This window comes from Labrus mixtus, chromosome 11, assembly GCF_963584025.1.
Source record: "Labrus mixtus chromosome 11, fLabMix1.1, whole genome shotgun sequence".
Classification (NCBI taxonomy): domain Eukaryota; kingdom Metazoa; phylum Chordata; class Actinopteri; order Labriformes; family Labridae; genus Labrus; species Labrus mixtus.
Genome location: NC_083622.1, coordinates 27947416 through 27957682, shown reverse-complemented (window position 1 = coordinate 27957682; position 10267 = coordinate 27947416). Strand labels below are relative to the sequence as shown.

Below are 10267 nucleotides of genomic sequence, written 5' to 3'. Positions count from 1 at the left end.
ATGACGTCTATGTCTGGAGGGGAGGGGACCCTCCTGCCGGTGACTGTGACGTGTGGCGCGGTGGCCGATGCGGAGCGGTTCAGTGCGCGGATCAATACAGATGGGCATGGGGTGAGTTCTAACACCTGTAAACACAGAGACAGAGGGCGAGAGGCCACCGTGTCTGCTGATAACACGAACTCACTTCTTGTTTACGCTGGACCAACGCTGGAACAGTCACAAACTGCTCTGAGATCTGCTAGAGTCCATAATGGAACTCAATTGAACGGCGCCGTGATAAAACAACGTCAGCATCTGTATTTTCAAACTGTGAATCATGCTAAGGTGGTCTGGGACATTGTATGTAATCCTAAAGGTATTTTTGGTGGTCACCTTAATATTAGAAGCGTACTGCCCAAAATAGACCAAATACAGAACCTGCTTGTGGACTCAAACTTGGACTTTTTATGTCTCACTGAGAGCTGGCTTCGAAGTGACATACCATCCAACCTCGTAAACATTCCAGGATACACTTGATTTAGGAAAGACAGATTATCGGGGAGAGGAGGGGGGGGTTCTAATATACATTTGAGATCATTTTAGATGTACAGAAATACAGCTGGACTGTAATCTTGAATGCCTGGGGGTGAATATTATTCTCTCACTAAAAATGAATTTTAATGTAATTGTTTTGTATAATCCGCCTTCACATGATGTAAGTTTTTATGATGAACTGAAAAAACTGCTCATAATATCGAATTGTTCCTCTTAATCAATTCTGCTTGGGGAATACAATATAAACTGGATGGATAAAGTTGCTAAACGAAAACTGAAAGCACTGGCTACAAAAAGTAAAACTCTAATTGACTTTGTTTTCACAAACAGGACAGAAAGAATAACTAGAATTTACAATCTGATCACAGGCCTATCAGATCATAATATGACACTAGTGGTTAGGAAGCTGACTAAGAAAAGAATGGTTCATCATTATAAAAAGGACACTAAATCCATTAAATCAGGCATTCCAAAACAGAAAAGGGCAGAATTTGAAAGGGACTTGATGCAAATCGACTGGTCCACAGTAACAGAAACACATAATGTGGACAAATGCTGTGATAATTTTACAACAGCTATCACTGGATTAATTGACAAACACACTAAAACATGGAAGAGCAGACCAAGAAGAAACTCGCTCCCATGGTTTAGTCAAGACCTTTGGCAATTAATGAAAAGACGTGACTTTGCCCTTAAAAAATGTCTTATCTCTAAAACTAACACTGATCATTTAATTTATAAAATGAATTATTTTTCAAAGCTTATTGAAGAGTCCAAAGGCAATAGCTCTGCACTGTGGAAGCACATTAATACTTTAACCAACTCCAATGCCACAAAACATCATAGAATTAAGATTTTAACGATAAACAACACATTTATTTCAGACAACGCATCAGTTGCAAGTGAGTTTAATGCTTTCTTTATAGAATCAGTTCAGGAACTATCCAAAAACTTCAAACCTGTCGAGTTAAGACCAGGCACACTCAGTCAGAAAACTCAAAATGGATTTTACATCAAAGAAGTAACTTTGGAAAAAGTCAGTAAGATCATGAATAACCTGAACAACTCAAAGACTAGGGATATTCATTTATTTGGACGGTGAACTGATAAAATATCATAGAACTCAATTACTTAAGCCAATAACACATCTGGTGAAAATGTCAATTCAAACAAAAACTTTCCCTGAGAGCTGGAAAAAAGCCATTATCAGTCCAATTTACAAAAGTGGTGAGGCAGACTTGACATGTAGTTATAGACCCATTGCCATTCTCCCAGTTGTGTCCAAGATATTAGAAAAAGTTGTTGCAGAGCAACTCATACTACATCTTGAGACAAACCACTTGCTGCATCAACAACAATTCGGGTTTAGACCCAAACATTCTACTGAGACTGCAAACTGTTATCTTATTGAGAAAATAAAATGCTTTCTGGATAAGGGACACGTTGTGGGAGCAGTTTTCCTAGACTTGAAAAAAGCCTTCGACACTGTTAACCACAATGTGTTGCTATCCAAACTTTTAAAATTTCAATTCTCTGATCAGGCTTCGCACTGGTTTGACTCATACCTAAGTGGAAGAGTGCAATGTGTCAGAGTCAATGGGCAAAAGTCCATCTTCCGTAACAACAGCATGGGGATACCCCAGGGGTCAGTTCTAGGTCCGCTGCTATTCAGCATGTACGTCAATGACCTACATGAGATCTGTCCTGCAGTTGGCTGCCAAATGTACGCCGACGATACGATTATATACACACCTGCAAGATCTGCTTGGCAATCTGCTGCCCACCTCAATGACTCCTTGCACTGTATTGCAAAATGGCTTGAGTCTTCTCACTTAACATTAAATATTAAAAAAACGGTTTCAATATGCTTTTCTATACGCAAACTATGGGATAAAGAAACATTCTTAGTTAAAATAAGTAATGAGACCATTAATGCAGTTGAAGATGTAAAGTACTTAGGGATCATTCTAGACTCACACCTACGATTGGAAAAACACATAGATTACACCTGCAAAAAAGCTAGATCTAATCTAAACTGCTTCAGAATCCTTAGAAAATACCTCTCACTTAGTACAGCTCAGCTGCATCAGTTCTTGGTACTGCATCAGTTCTTGGTCTTAAGCCTCACAAACAACTTTAAAGCCAATCATATCCCTATATAACCAATCATTAAAAATCATGGACAAAAAACCGAGGTGCACAATATGTTTAGCTTTGAAAGCTTCATTATCTACTGCAACCTCAAATTAATGTTTAAATGTCTGCATGGTTTGGCACCTTTTCTGTTTGATGAATTTGCATCGAGACATCAGGATTCAAGTCGAATCAACACACGTGCTTCAGTAAGCAGTAACTGTTGCATTCCAATGCGAAAAAACCTCATTTGGACAATCAGCCTTCTCTGTTATTGGAGCTAATCTATGGAATTGTCTACCCACTGAACTGAAAATGCTACACAGTTTAAATGTTTTTAACAAAGGTATTAAATCATGGCTGAAGGAGAAACAACATTGTTCTCACACCTAAACGCACATGAGCTTGTATATTTTTCTCTCTGTAACTGTATTTTATCCTTGTTGCATTCATAACGGCGATGTATTTATAACTGAACCGTTTTCTTTTTCTTACCCTTTTTATCTTTATCTCTGTTGTTTCTAAAAGCCTCAGCATGTTGCAAATTAGCATTTTGCTATAAACACTAAGAGCAGTGCATCTTTGATGGCAAGAGACTGCAGAAGGCAAAAAAGACGGGAAAGCAACTGTTGCCGTTTTTCCCGGAGCTGCTCGAGGAGATAGCTGTCTGCTGGTGGCGAGTCATCTCCACCCGAAAACCACCATGTCTTCTTCAGCTCCATCTCTCCCTTTCAAGACGGACCACTTTCAGTCCAGCCTCACTGACAAGTGTTACAAGGCAACGGCGCTGTTAGCGAGAGCCATAAATGCCTCCGCCATTCTGTCAGCCTACCAGGCTGAACTGGAAGAGTACATGACGCTGAAACCAGATACCTCCATGTGGGAAGAAATCTGTGTGATAACAGACCATATCCTCCACCTCCACAAGGTAGCCGTCCAGGCTACGGGGAGAGCCATGGGTCTGATGGTCCTCCAGGAGAGAGCATGCTGGCTCGCGCTCACCAACTTGTCGACGAAGGAAAAAGAGGAGCTCCTCGACACTCCTATCGTTCCACAGGGTCTCTTCGGTGCAGCGGTCACCTCCATGCAGAAGAGATGTGAGGAGAAAAAGAGAGACGACGAGGCGCTGAAACTGTGCCTCCCGAGGAAGACGCAGCCCGTCGCATTAAGTGCGCCGCGCCAGTCTTATGTTGAGGTTGTCTCCCACCCGACCCCTGCATTTAGGATCCCCAAAACGCCTAAACCGCAGTCAGCCTCCCAGGCCCCCGGAGGTGGAAAGACCCCATGGGCAAGGAAGCAGTCTCCTCAGGCCAGACCTCAGGGGGTACTGCCTCATCCTCCTCCCGCTGGGAGAGCGAGCCCTGTCAACCCTCACCCGGTCGCTCTCTCCCTTTCCAGCTCCATTCCAGAGCTAGTTCAGAGGGATGTGTTCCACTCAGAGTGCAAAGCCCAAGTCGGCGTGTGTTCCAATGGCACCCAGGGAAAAGCAGAGACAATGTTCAGGACCAAACGGCCAATGTCATGCGAGCATTTTAATGCACTCTGTAATAAAAATGTCCCGACAGGCAAATCCAGGCAAAAGGCCGAGGGCGCTGTCCAAACAAATAAAAAATATGCAGAAAATAAAAATGTTGAAAAACAGATCACTATCTGCAATAACACAGCCTGTGGGTTTGAACACTCCCGCAGCTGTGAAGCACGCTGCTTACACTCCTCCGTGCCTTGCACTCCGACGCTCGGACAGTGTGTGTTGCGCATCCCAGCCGCACGAGGGCGCCAAAACACCAGAGTTGACAGGTTTGGCTGTCAGCCCTCTCTCTCAGCACAAAGAGAGATGGGCTGCCTGCACCGAGTCAGAATGGGTGTTGAGGACGATAGAAAAAGGGTTCAGGCTCCAATTCAATATCGCCCCCCCTCGTTTCAAAGAAATAATCAACTCACTAGCTCAGGGCGAATCCGATTTTCCCGAGGAGAGCCACAGCGGTTCCTACTCGAAGTATTTTCTTGTCTTATCGAGAGCCATTTTAGACCTCAGAGCCCTAAACTGTCATCCAAGAAAGTACAGGTTCAAAATGTTGACACACGCTTCACTGCTGTGTTTAGTGCGCACAGTCGACTGGTTCCCGTCAATCGACCTAAGGGACGCCTATTTCCATATTCCGATTTATCAGGAAATACCTGAGATTTGCCTTTCGAGGGATAGCTTACGAGTATATGGTCTTCCCATTTGGCCTATCTCTAAGCCCAAGGGTGTTTGTAAAATGCACCGAGGCAGCTGTAGCACCTCTCAGGGAGAAGGGCATCAGAGTAGCCACATATATCAACGACTGGCTGGTGGCAGCTCCCTCCCAACAAGAGGCGGCCTGTCATACAAAGGTTCTCTCACAATACCTGATGGGTCTGGGTTTTCAGATAAATGTGGAAAGGAGCATGATGATGCCTGCTCAACGGGTCACATTTATAGGGCTCACCCTGGACTCGGTCCAGGCCAAGGCCTTTTTGTCCCCAGAGAGAGTGCAGACGATGCAAGCATGTCTGGCACTTTTTCGCAGGGGCGACGGAGTTACCCTCAGACAGTGCCAGAGGCTCTTAGGCCTGATGACCTCCTCTGTGGTGGCTATACCTCTGGGACGTCTGTACATGAGAGGCATTCAGCGCTGGGTGGCTTCTCTGGGACTAGACCCTCACCGCGACGGTCACCGTCGTATGAGGGTCACTGCAGACTGCTCTCTTGCTCTCAGACAATGGAGGAGCCCAGTTTTCCTCATTCAAGGGGTCAGATTGGGAACTGTCCACAACAGGAAGGTGATCACGACAGACGCCTCTCTGTTGGGCTGGGGGGCCACTCATGAGGGAAGAACAGTGAATGGGAAATGGGGCTCTCACATGCGCTCTGCTCACATAAACTGTCTGGAGTTCACTTGGCTCTAAAACATTTCCTCCCGTGGCTAAAGGGTCATCATGTTTTGGTGAGAACGAACAATTCTACCATGGTGGCCTATGTAAACAGACAGGGCGGGCTGAGGTCCCCCCAGTTACACACACTGGCACACAGACTGATAGTGTGGGGCAGTGCACACCTGCTGTCTCTGAGCAACGCATGTGCCAGGCATTCTGAACTACGGGGCAGATCTGTTATCCAGGGGCAACCCGCTGTATGCAGACTGGAAGCTTCACCCCGAGGTAGTGAGGCAGATTTGGTCACGATTCGGTCAGGCAACTGTGGACATTTATGCTACAGTGGACAATGCTCAGTGCCCCATGTTTTCCTCTCTGAGAGAGGAAGGGAGCCCCGCTGGGAGTGGATGCATTGGCACACGAGTGGCCGAAGACCCTCCTGTATGCCTTTCCACCAGTAGCACTCATTCCTCCCACTCTGGCCAGAGTAAGAGAAGGAGCCCTGTCAATGATTCTGGTAACCCGACATTGGCCAGGAAAGCACTGGATGGCGGAGATTTTCCAACTCCTGTCCGGCCCACCATGGCTGTTACCAGTGCGTAGGGACCTACTGTCTCAGGTGCAGGGAGAGATATTTCACCCTCACCCAGAGAGGCTGGCCCTGTGGGCCTGGCCCGTGAGTGGTTCAAACTAAATGTGGTGGGACTCCACCACAGTGTTATTGATACTATTCAGTGCGCCAGGGCCTCTTCAACTAGGAAGTTGTATGAGTATAAGTGACGTGTGTTTGAAAGCTTTTGCTCAGAGTCGCAGGCTATTCCTTTTCAGTGTTCTGTGGCAGTGATTCTGTCATTCTTACAGAACCTTATAGAGAAGGGTAAGGCTTTTTCAACCATCAAAGTGTATCTGGCAGCTATTTTGGCTTGCCATATTGGTTTTGATGAGAGGACTGTGGGTCAACATCCATTGGTGTGTCAATTTATGAAGGGTGCTAGGAGGAAACTGCCTACATCCAGACCACTAGCTCCATTGTGGGATCTCCCCACGGTACTGGATGCTCTCTCTGGCTCCCCATTTGAACCTTTGGAACAGGTGGAGCTGAAGATGTTGTCCCTGAAAGTGGCATTATTGCTGGCATTAGTTTTGGCTAAACGCATTGGTGCGATACATGCTTTCTCTGTGCATCGTGCATGTACTAAGTTCTCCCCGGGGAACACCAGGGTCAGTCTACTGCCTAACCCTGCCTTCATAACCAAGGTTATGGGCTTTTTCTTCAATAGAGCTGGTTGCCTTTTACCCCCTGCCTTTTTCCTCTGAGGAACACAGGCGGCTGCATACTCTTTGCCCTGGACTGCACATTTATTTGGAAAGGACCCAGAGTTTCAGGAAGGGCGACCAGCTGTTTGTGTCTTGGGCGAACCCACACATGGGAAAGCCAGTGTCCAAACAGCGTCTGTCCCACTGGATTGTGGGGGCTATTGCTCTGGCTTACACTAGCAAGGGCCTCCAGCCCCCTGCAGGCCTACGGGCACATTCCACCAGAGGGCTAGCAACCTCATGGGTTCTCTTTAAAGGAGTCTCTATTCAAGAGGTGTGTGCTGCAGCATGCTGGGCTTCACCCCACACTTTTGCTAGATTTTGGGACAGTTGTCTTCATATCACGCTTGTCTAGCAATACGGGAGTCAGTATTTTCCCCATAGAGAGACACGAAACGAATGCTATGAATGAGAACTTTAGGTTATTTACATAACCCTGGTTCTCTGAGTAGCATAAGCGAGACCACCCTCCTTGCTATGGAAGCGAGGAAGAGGTGAGCTTGTTTGAATGACGGCTGACGCTATGCCTGCCTATTATATAGGGGGAGGGTCCCCTCCCCTCCAGACATAGACGTCATCCTTGCCAGCCAATGAGGGCTGGCGTAGTGTTATTAAGCTTCTGACGAGGTCACGCAGGAGGCATTCCCCCCCATAGTGAGACACTCACTCATGCTACTCAGAGAACCGGGGTTATGTAAATAACCTAAAGATATGAAGTGTGACCGCAATTTCTCAGATTGTCAGGTCCTTGTTCTCCCGCCTTCTGATTGTCATAGTGACCTGTAAGTGTTTTTATGTAAATAAAACTCAAAGTGGAGCCATATCCGCTTGGTGTTTTGCCTCACTTTGATGATATTTTCTCTTCTTTGCTGCTACGTCCACGTCCCGTCAGAGGACAGAGTCTCAGCAGCGCACATGTATGGAGGCCCACAGGTGATGACTAAGTTGTATTACTTTTGTACAAGTCTATATTTTACTTTTTGTTTAGGAAAAAGCTTCTGACTCTATCTTTATGTCAAATAGCTTGTTTCTGAAGGGAAAAGATACAAAGTTAGTTTCTTAGAATCTCCGCAGTCTGTGACACTAAAGTTGCGTCCTTAGGGCTTAACTTGTCCCACATCCTGCAGGAACAGGATCCAGCAACAACAAGATCAAGGCCCGACACCTATCTGATTAGATCCAGCACCGCCTTTGTATTGATATCAAAATATCTATATAACTTTTGTGTGTATTTAGTGTTACCTGTTCTGTCTTTTTTTCATTGTGCATTTAAGTTACTGTGTTACTGTCTCTGGTTTTCCTACTTCCCGACCTACATCTCTTTTTGACAGTAGAGGGAGAGAGAGAGAGAGAGCAAGTCACATTGAGACGCTTGAAGTGGGAGTTTTGTGCACGTCATGAGAGCTAAGTTGACAATAGAACTATTGTCTGTGATTTGGTCAAGTCAGAGGATCAATGGTTGTTTTGTGGGATTTTTAGGGTAGATTAAACAGGTAGGCACTGCTTTTATTATTATTATAAAACTAATCTAAAGAACGAGGAGTGTGATGATGAAATGATTTAGCTTTTTTAAGCAAAGGTGCAAAATCTTTTTTGTTTGTGAAAAAAACTATTTAATTACAATTATCCATTGCAAATGAAACATACGTTAAATGTTACTTATTCCACAAGAAAGATAAAAAAAACATGTCCTGTTTGCAAACACACGGTAATTAATTCATGAATTATAACTAGATAGTTTCCCCAATTTTCTATTTAAGGGATTTGCAGTGTATAGAAAATGTTAAGAATGGTTTAAGAAGATCAAATAGACATTTCACACACTACTTTATGGAACTGTCAATGTTTATTGATCAAGCTCTTTTATGTGGCCAGTGTTGTCCCACATTATGTGGATGATACTGTTACATCACTGACAAAATCCAAAGAGGAAACCCAATAACTCCTCATCAAGGTGTGAGGATTTCTTCTTTGTTGCAGCAGGAATCCTCAGAAACTGCAGCAAATTCCACAGCCATTACCAGAGCAGCAAAATGAACACTCAAAATCAGGGTTTTCCTTGGCAAAGACAAAAGACATAAAGAGAGTGTCATCACTCACTCACTCACTTATTCACTCTGCTTTATAGCATCAGAACAGCCCATAGCTTTAAATCAATTGTTTATTCTCGTCTTATGAGACGGAAATACAAATCAATTATTTGTCTTATTGTGTCATCTTTGCGTCTGGTTTTTTAACTTGTATCTGAATAACTCATGATACTTCATATAACTGAACCCACCTTCACAGCTTCTCGTTTGACTCTGCCATCAATTTGTCTGCCAGAGGGCTGGCTCAGTCCTGAAAACTGTAAAGATTAAACCAAATTTTAACATCTCTTTTAAAAAACAAAACAACAAGAACAAAATCCATGGAATGAGTTGAAGTAAAGTTCTTACCTGAGCGACCGGGACAGCAGAGCCCTCCTGATCACACATAAATGTGAGCATGACTGCCACAAGAATTGCAACACTGATTGTCCTCATCTTTGAGATTTCTAGCGTTTGCTATTGCCGCTTTTGTCAATTCCTCTATATTTTCGCCTCTGTCTGATAGTTGGGATGAAAGTTTTGCAGATATTTATACTACAACTGCAGATCTGCTGTCAGGAAACAAACTTGCGTCACTGAGAGATTCTGGGCATGAGGACAGGGACATTGATTTAAGACTATACCTGAATTTTGTTTGTCTGTTCAACTGATAAATTATGAACTTTTTTAATCTGTCAATGTTTACTTTGATTGCACTCGTTACAGTCTCTTAAGGATTATTTGCTCGTATTAATGATCAACTTTCCAGCAGTTTAGACTAACATGGACTGAAGGAGGCACTGAGCAAACAACAGTAAATAAATGACAGAAGATTTTATAAACACTTTATTCCTTATATTTACTGCAATAATATCAATAAAGGGAATTATGTCAGAATGAATTTCAATTCAATTTAATTCAGACAACATTATTAATACTTCTTGAGGCGATTGCAGCTTGTGCATAGACCAATAATCTCACATCATATTTTTAGTCAACAATAAATATCCTGAATAAAATCCACACTTAAATGAAGGTCTCTGCATGGTGTGAAGTATTTATTTTACATAAACCCAGACTACAAAGCACAATATTGTAACTGTTGGGCCACGCAGGCTTAGGACAGTCAAACCATGGACTTGGGCCTTTAAGATCACCAAGAGGCCCAAAAGGACTCTTTATCCCAGAATTCCCTGCGGTACTTCACACCTACGTGTGACGTAAAGGGGGGACCGGAACCTGAGGGAGACCCCACAGGAAGGCGGCCAGGTGATAAAACTCTGAGACTCCCCTCGTTCACTCTCTTTCCACGCGCC

The 10267-nt window shown here is 44.1% G+C and overlaps 1 pseudogene; it reads left to right on the top strand.

Moving 5' to 3' along the window:
* On the top strand, positions 1-6259 carry LOC132983199 (uncharacterized; annotated as a pseudogene).
* The last annotated feature ends 4008 nt before the right edge of the window (positions 6260-10267 follow it).